Source organism: Myotis davidii, unplaced genomic scaffold, assembly GCF_000327345.1.
Source record: "Myotis davidii unplaced genomic scaffold, ASM32734v1 scaffold1654, whole genome shotgun sequence".
In the NCBI taxonomy this organism is placed as follows: Eukaryota; Metazoa; Chordata; class Mammalia; order Chiroptera; family Vespertilionidae; genus Myotis; species Myotis davidii.
The window spans coordinates 44,271-51,650 of NW_006286485.1; positions in this window are offsets into that span (position 1 = coordinate 44,271).

Consider the following 7,380-nt stretch of genomic DNA (forward strand, 5'->3'; position numbering starts at 1 on the left):
TCTCTCTCTCTCTCACACACACACACACACACACACACACACACACACACACATACACCACATATCCACACCCTCCCCTGTAGCTCCCTCCCTCCCTCACACTCTCTTCCTCACTGCTGTCCTGCCAGCTTCCATCTTCAATTCCTCTACAAGTTTTTTTTAAAATATATTTAGATACTCCTATATTGGATGCATACATATTTACCTGGGTTATATTCACTTGTTGAACTGATACCTTTAATATTATGTAGTCACCCTTATTGTCTCTTGTGATATGTTTTAGGCATCTTTTGAATCTTCTCTTTCTTGGTGACAAAAGCATTCTGATTTTCATGATGATTTTATTTTAAAAAGAGAAATTCTGTATAAAACGGGAAAAACATGAATTAAATGAAGCTGATATAAAAATTCTTATTGTTTTAATGAAGTGTAAAGCAAACTGGATTAAATAAAAGTCAACCAAAGTTTTGGACATAAGGGAAACTAATGCTATTAGTCTGTTATCTCAGTCAGAGAATAAATTCAGCATAGTGGTGATACTGACCCATTTGTCATGGCTAGACTTTATGAAATAGGAGGTACACTTATATTTACTGGTAGTTGCAGAGTCATTTGAACGTGTTTCTTCATCAGCTCATTTTGTATCCACAAAGTGGCTGCTATCCCAAATGAAACCTCTGATACTTCCTACATGCATCCTGAGGTGTGATTAGTCCTATCTCCTTATTGTCCCCCCAAAAGGTGAACGTGATCATTTTGGCCTGTTGGCTTTTCATTGTCCTTCAATTTGTAGTGCCCTTTTCCCTTGTTTCCCCTCCTGCCTCAATTCCTTTGCTTAACCAATTTGTATAATTCCTCAATATCTATGTCTTGTCTTGCTTTGACACATCTAGGCACATTGTTTCCTCTTGTTTAATAATTTAAAAATATTCACTGGTAATACATTTCACCCCAATAACAATAGTTTGTTTTAACAGTGGAATTTGGTTTCAATCTCTAGGTTCTTTGAATTACAAAACTATTTTATTGCCCCCACTACGTACCAATTGCAGTGAGTTCTAGTTATGCAGAGATTCTACTCTCCGATTCTAAACTCTAATAATCTAATGTCTTTCTTTATATTCCCCCAAATCTATGGGGAATAGCTACTTGTTTTCTCTGGGTAATTTTCTTTCAGTTCTCAAACATCTACACTAAATTTTTTTGTTGAAATACTGATGGTGCTTTGTTTTCTGATGGCATCTGACTGATACACTGCTAGAAGATTTTAACAGTTGCCAGTCTATGCAAATAGAGTGGGATGCTCCAATAATTTGGTTGGGAAGATCAGGGGAGGATTTATGATAAATAATATCATTTGCAAATGACCTTGAATATGAGTAGAATTTAGAGGGATGGAAAAAGGCTCTCAAGGCATGGAAACACTATGAATAATACTCATTAATGGAAACACAAAATATAATTTTGTTAGAAATCATAATGTATGAAAGTTCATATTTGGTATTAAATTTGTAAAAGCAGGATTGGATCATATTTTGATAGAGGATCTTTGATGCCAGGACCAGAACTATTGAATTATTAAAGGTTTTAGAATAACAGGGTTGCAATATTAGCAGGTTAGAGAAGAAAACAAAGGAACATAAGATATTGAAAACCTATATTTTGCATTTTGAATTACAAAACTATTTTATTGCCCCCACTACGTACCAATTGCAGTGAGTTCTAGTTATGCAGAGATTCTACTCTCCGATTCTAAACTCTAATAATCTAATGTCTTTCTTTATATTCCCCCAAATCTATGGGGAATAGCTACTTGTTTTCTCTGGGTAATTTTCTTTCAGTTCTCAAACATCTACACTAAATTTTTTTGTTGAAATACTGATGGTGCTTTGTTTTCTGATGGCATCTGACTGATACACTGCTAGAAGATTTTAACAGTTGCCAGTCTATGCAAATAGAGTGGGATGCTCCAATAATTTGGTTGGGAAGATCAGGGGAGGATTTATGATAAATAATATCATTTGCAAATGACCTTGAATATGAGTAGAATTTAGAGGGATGGAAAAAGCCTCTCAAGGCATGGAAACACTATGAATAATACTCATTAATGGAAACACAAAATATAATTTTGTTAGAAATCATAATGTATGAAAGTTCATATTTGGTATTAAATTTGTAAAAGCAGGATTGGATCATATTTTGATGGAGGATCTTTGATGCCAGGACCAGAACTATTGAATTATTAAAGATTTGTGAATAACAGGGTTGCAATATTAAGAGGTTAGAGGAGAAAAGAAAGGAACATAACATACGGAATACCTATATTTTGGAAGGTAATGTAGTGAGTAAATTCTTTGTTATTTCAGAGATAATAGAAATGTCATGTTCTTCTACTTTCTAAACCAAATTTGATCCGTCCCTGAGTTTTTAATCATCTGACTGGCAGGACATTCAGTATCAGTATTAGAACGTACTCTTTCTTTTCATCTGAGAAGCTAAGTACTACATTATTCATGAAAATGGAAGAGGTCCCTGGTCTTTACTGCATGATGGCCATAATTGTTTTCTTCTTGATTTTATCACTGGGAAACTCTGTTGAGAGCTGCAGATACTCTCTGGTTGAGTTCCAGAGACGCCTTTTCACATGGTCATCTTTGCAACAAGAACATTGAAGCTGTCTCAGAGCCAAGGGATTAGTTTTATTTCTAGTATCTTTAAATTTAACCCCATCAGGAGTTTTCTTACCTCCTGAGCTTTGCTTGGAGTAGAATACAGGTTCTGCACATGCCTTGTGGTATACAGAATAATGGTCTTCCAATGATTTTATATCTTAGTCTCCAGAACTTGTGAACACATTACATTATATGAAAAAAGGGAAATTGAGATTGTTTAAATACTTAAAGTTGCTAATCTACTGATTTAATAAAAGGATATTATCCTGGATTATCATGGTGGGTCCAATGTAACCATAAGTGTCCTCAAACATAGATGAGGGAGGAAGAAAAAAGGTCAGATGGATACGATGTGAGGACTCAATCTACTGTCATTGATTTTGAAGGTGGTGGAAGAGGATCATGAGCCAAGGAATCTGGCAGCCTCTGGAAGCTGATGAAGGTAAGGAAACGAGTTTCCTCCTAGAACCTTGAGAAAGAGCATCTTGATTTTAGCCCATTGAGATGTCTGCTGTGCTTCTAACTAACAGAACTATAAAATAACAAAACTGTGTTATTCAAACTCTATGCTGGTGGTGATTTGTTATAGTAGCACTAGGAAGCTGATACCCACTGCAGCTGCCACTTCTCTATCTTCCAGATATGGGATGTCTCATTCCACAACTGGATCCCTGGTTCAATTTGCCTTTTTCCTAGCTCAGTTCCAGCATATCCACCCTTTCCTCTTTCAGGGAAATCCTAGAAATACATGGAAATTTATGTAATATAGATTCTGAAATACAAAATATTTTCATATTCCTCAAGGAAAGCCTAGAACTTATAAGAGTCAGAAAAGGTCAGTCCACCTGCAAAATCTGGCCCACTGCCTGTTTTTGAAAACAAAGTTTTATTGGAACACATTTATTTACATATTATTTGTGGCTATTTTCACACCACAAAGACACAGTTGAATAGTTGTGACAGATGGTTCACAAGTCCTTAAATATTCACTTTTTGGAACTTGTCAGAAAAAGTATGCTGAAATCTGCCTTAAAAAGAAAATTATGGCTAATCGTAGGGTGAAAATGTGGATAAATATGAGGGGAGCAGTATTTCCTTTTCAACTGTTACTCTGTAACAGCAACAATAAATAAAATAGACATTAGTATCTCAGTAGATTAACTCATGGTTGGTGTAATGGACTGAAAGGTGGCCCCAAAGATATTAGGTTCTGTCTGTGGAACTAGTAAATGTTACTGTGTTTGAAAAATGTGAGGGAGATTAAAAATGGTGGCAGAGAAGGTGGATGCTGCACGGACATGCTCTCAGGAACAAGCTGGAATTACAACTGAAATACAGCAAGGCTTCCTGAATAATCAACAGAAAACTCATAGGAGAGAACCCTGATACCCAAGGACCAAAGGTGGAGACCACATAGAGACCAATAGGAGGATCAGAGGTGTGAAAGGGCTGGCCAGGCACCCACAGACAACTGAAGTCCTGGAGAGATATTTCAGTTGTGCGGGGTGCCACTGAGAACTCTGGGATATAATCCCAAAGCTGGGATTCCAGTAGAGAGCACCAAACTGAGGAGGGTACCCACATAACATCTAGCTGTGAAAAGCAGTGGGGTGCTGTCTGCCAGGGAGTGGCAGCTGAAAGTTTGGGCAGTCTCTTGAAGGGCCAACACACAAAAATTCCCTGTGGAGTCACCCACCTTGTGCTCTGGCAGAGGGAGTGTGAAGTGAACTGGAGCTGTGAGAGCAGAATCCAGGACTGGGGACTCGGGGAATAGAGCTCAGAAAGCAGACACCTCAAGTTTCCTTGGCTGAGTCATTCCCTTATGCAGCAGAGGACATACATAGCCACAAATTCCAAACAGGCAACCAAATTGAGGAGATAAAGAAACAACCCCAGCCTTAACCGGTTTGGCTCAGTGGATAGAGTGTCGACTTGCAGACTGAAAGGTCCCAGGTTCGATTCGGGTCAAGGGCATGCACCTTGGTTGCAGGCACATCCCCAGTAGGAGATGTGCAGGAGGCAGCTGATCGATGTTTCTCTCTCATCAATGTTTCTAACTTTCTATCCTTCTCCCTTCCTCTCTGTAAAAAAATCAATAAAATATATTTAAAAAAAGAAACAACTCCCATATGAAAGAATTAGAGAATTCTCCAAAAGACATAAATGAACAGAGATAAGAAATTTATCTGAAACAAAGTTTAGAGTAATGATTGGCAAAAATGTTCAACAGTATGAAAAAATATATAGTAACTATGGAAAAACAACAGTCTGAGATAAAGAATGGCATAACACAAATAAATAACACATTGGAAAGAACACACAGCAGGTTAGTGGAAGCTGAGGATCAAATCAGTAAATTAGAAGACAGAGTTGAAAATATCACTCAATTAGAGAACCAAAAAGAAAAAAAAACAATTTAAAAAACAGGAAGACAGCTTAAGGAGCTGTGGGACAATGTGAAACATAACAATATTAGAATAACAAGTGTGCCAGAAGAGGCAGAAAAGGAGAAAGAATAGAGAAGGTGTTTGAAGAAATAATGGTAGAAAACTTCCCTAACCTGGTAAAGGAAAAAGTCACACAAGTTGAGGAGGCACAGAGAACCCCAAACAAAAAAAAACCCAAACAGACCCACATCCAGACACATCATAATTGAAATGCCAAAAATTAAAGACAAAGAGAGAATATTAAATGTAGCAAGAGAAAAGAAAACTATTACCTACAAAGGAGTTCCCATAAGTCTGACACACCTGATTTCTCATCAGAAACTCTACAGGCCAGAAGGGACTGGCATGAAATGCTCAAGGTAATAAAAAAAAAGGACTTGATACCAAGATTACTATATTCAGCAAGGCTATTATTGAAAATAAAGAGCTTCCCAGACAAAAAAAAAGGCTAAAGTAGTTCATCACTACCAAGCCAGCAATAAAAGAAATGCTAAAGGGATTGCTGTAAGGTATTGCTGAGAAGAAGAAACACAGAGAGAAACCTAGCCATACAGAATTAGAAGGGCTATAAACTAGAACCTCTCAATAATAACCCTAAATGTAAATGGATTAAATGCTCCAATCAAAAGATGTAGGGTAGCTGAATGGATACAAAAACATGACCCAACTATATGCTGTCTACAAGAGACCCACCTAAAAACAAAAGACACACACACAGGATGAAAGTGAAAGGATAGAAAAAAAATTTCCATGCAAATGGAAAAGAAAAAAAAAGCTAGAGTAGCAATACTCATATCTGACAAAATAGACTTTAAAATAAAGGCCATTACAAGAGACAGTAAAGGTCACTACATAATACTAAAGGGATCGATCCAACAAGAAGATATACCCCTGGTAAACATTTATGCACCCAATATAGGTGCACCTAGATATATAAAATCTTCTAGAGGACTTTAATGGAGAGATTGACAATAATAAAGTCATAGTAGGGGACTTTAATACCCCTCTGACTTCCTTGGACAGATCTTCCAGACAAAAACTTAACAAGGAAACAGAGACTCTAAAGGACACATTGGATCATATGAATTTAATAGATATTTATAGAACATTTCACACCAATGCAACAGGATATACATGCTTCTCAAGTTCATAGCACTACAGGCATACCTCAACAAACAAGAAAAATCAGCAATAAACTGTTTAAGCCTACAACTTAAAGAACTAGAAAGAGAACAACAAGAAAAGCCCAGAGTAGATAGAAGGAAGGAAATAATAAAGATTAGAGCAGAAATAAATAACATAGAGACTAAAAAAAAAAATCAATAAAACCAAGAGTTGGTTCTTTGAAAGGATAAACAAAATTAGTAAACCATTAGCTAGACTCATCAAGAAACAAAGAGAGAGGACAAAAATCAATAAAATCTGAAAAGAAAGTGGAGAGGTAACCATGGACACAACAGAAATATAAAGGAATGTAAGAAAATATATGAACAACTATATGCCAATAAGCTGCACAATGTGGATCAAATAGACAAATTCTTAGAAAAATACAATCTCCCAAAACTGAATAAGGAAGAGGAAAAAACCTGAGTAGGCCAATAACAACTGAGGAAATAGAAGCAGTCAAAAAAAAATCCCACCAAACAAAAGCCCATGTCTGGATGGCTTCACAGGGGAGTTTTCCCAAATATTTAAAAGAGAACTAACACCTATACTCCTCAAACTATTTCAGAAAATTCAAGAGAAAAGAACATTTCCAAACTATTTTTATGAAGCCAATATTATCCTAATTCCAAAACTAGATAAAGACACTACAAAGAAAGAAAATTACAGGCCAATATCCGTGATGAACATAGATGCTAAAATCCTCAAAAGAATATTAGCAAATTGCATCCAGCAATATATTAAAAAGATCATACACCATGATCAAGTGGAATTTATTCTACGTTTGCAAGGCTGGTACAATAATTTGCAAATCAATAAATGTGATACATGCCCTAGAGGACAGAGTGTTGGCCTGTGGACTGAGGGTCACGGGTTTGATTTCGGTACAGAGCATATACCTTGGTTGCACAGGGCATATGCCTTGGTTGCGGGCTTGATCCCCAGTGGGGGGTGTGCAGGAGGTAGCTGATCAATGGTTCTCTCTTATCTTTGATGTTTCTATCTCTCTCCCTCTCCCATCTTCTCTGAAATCATATATATATATATATTTAAATAAAACAACGTGATACATCACATAAACAAATTGAAAGATAAAA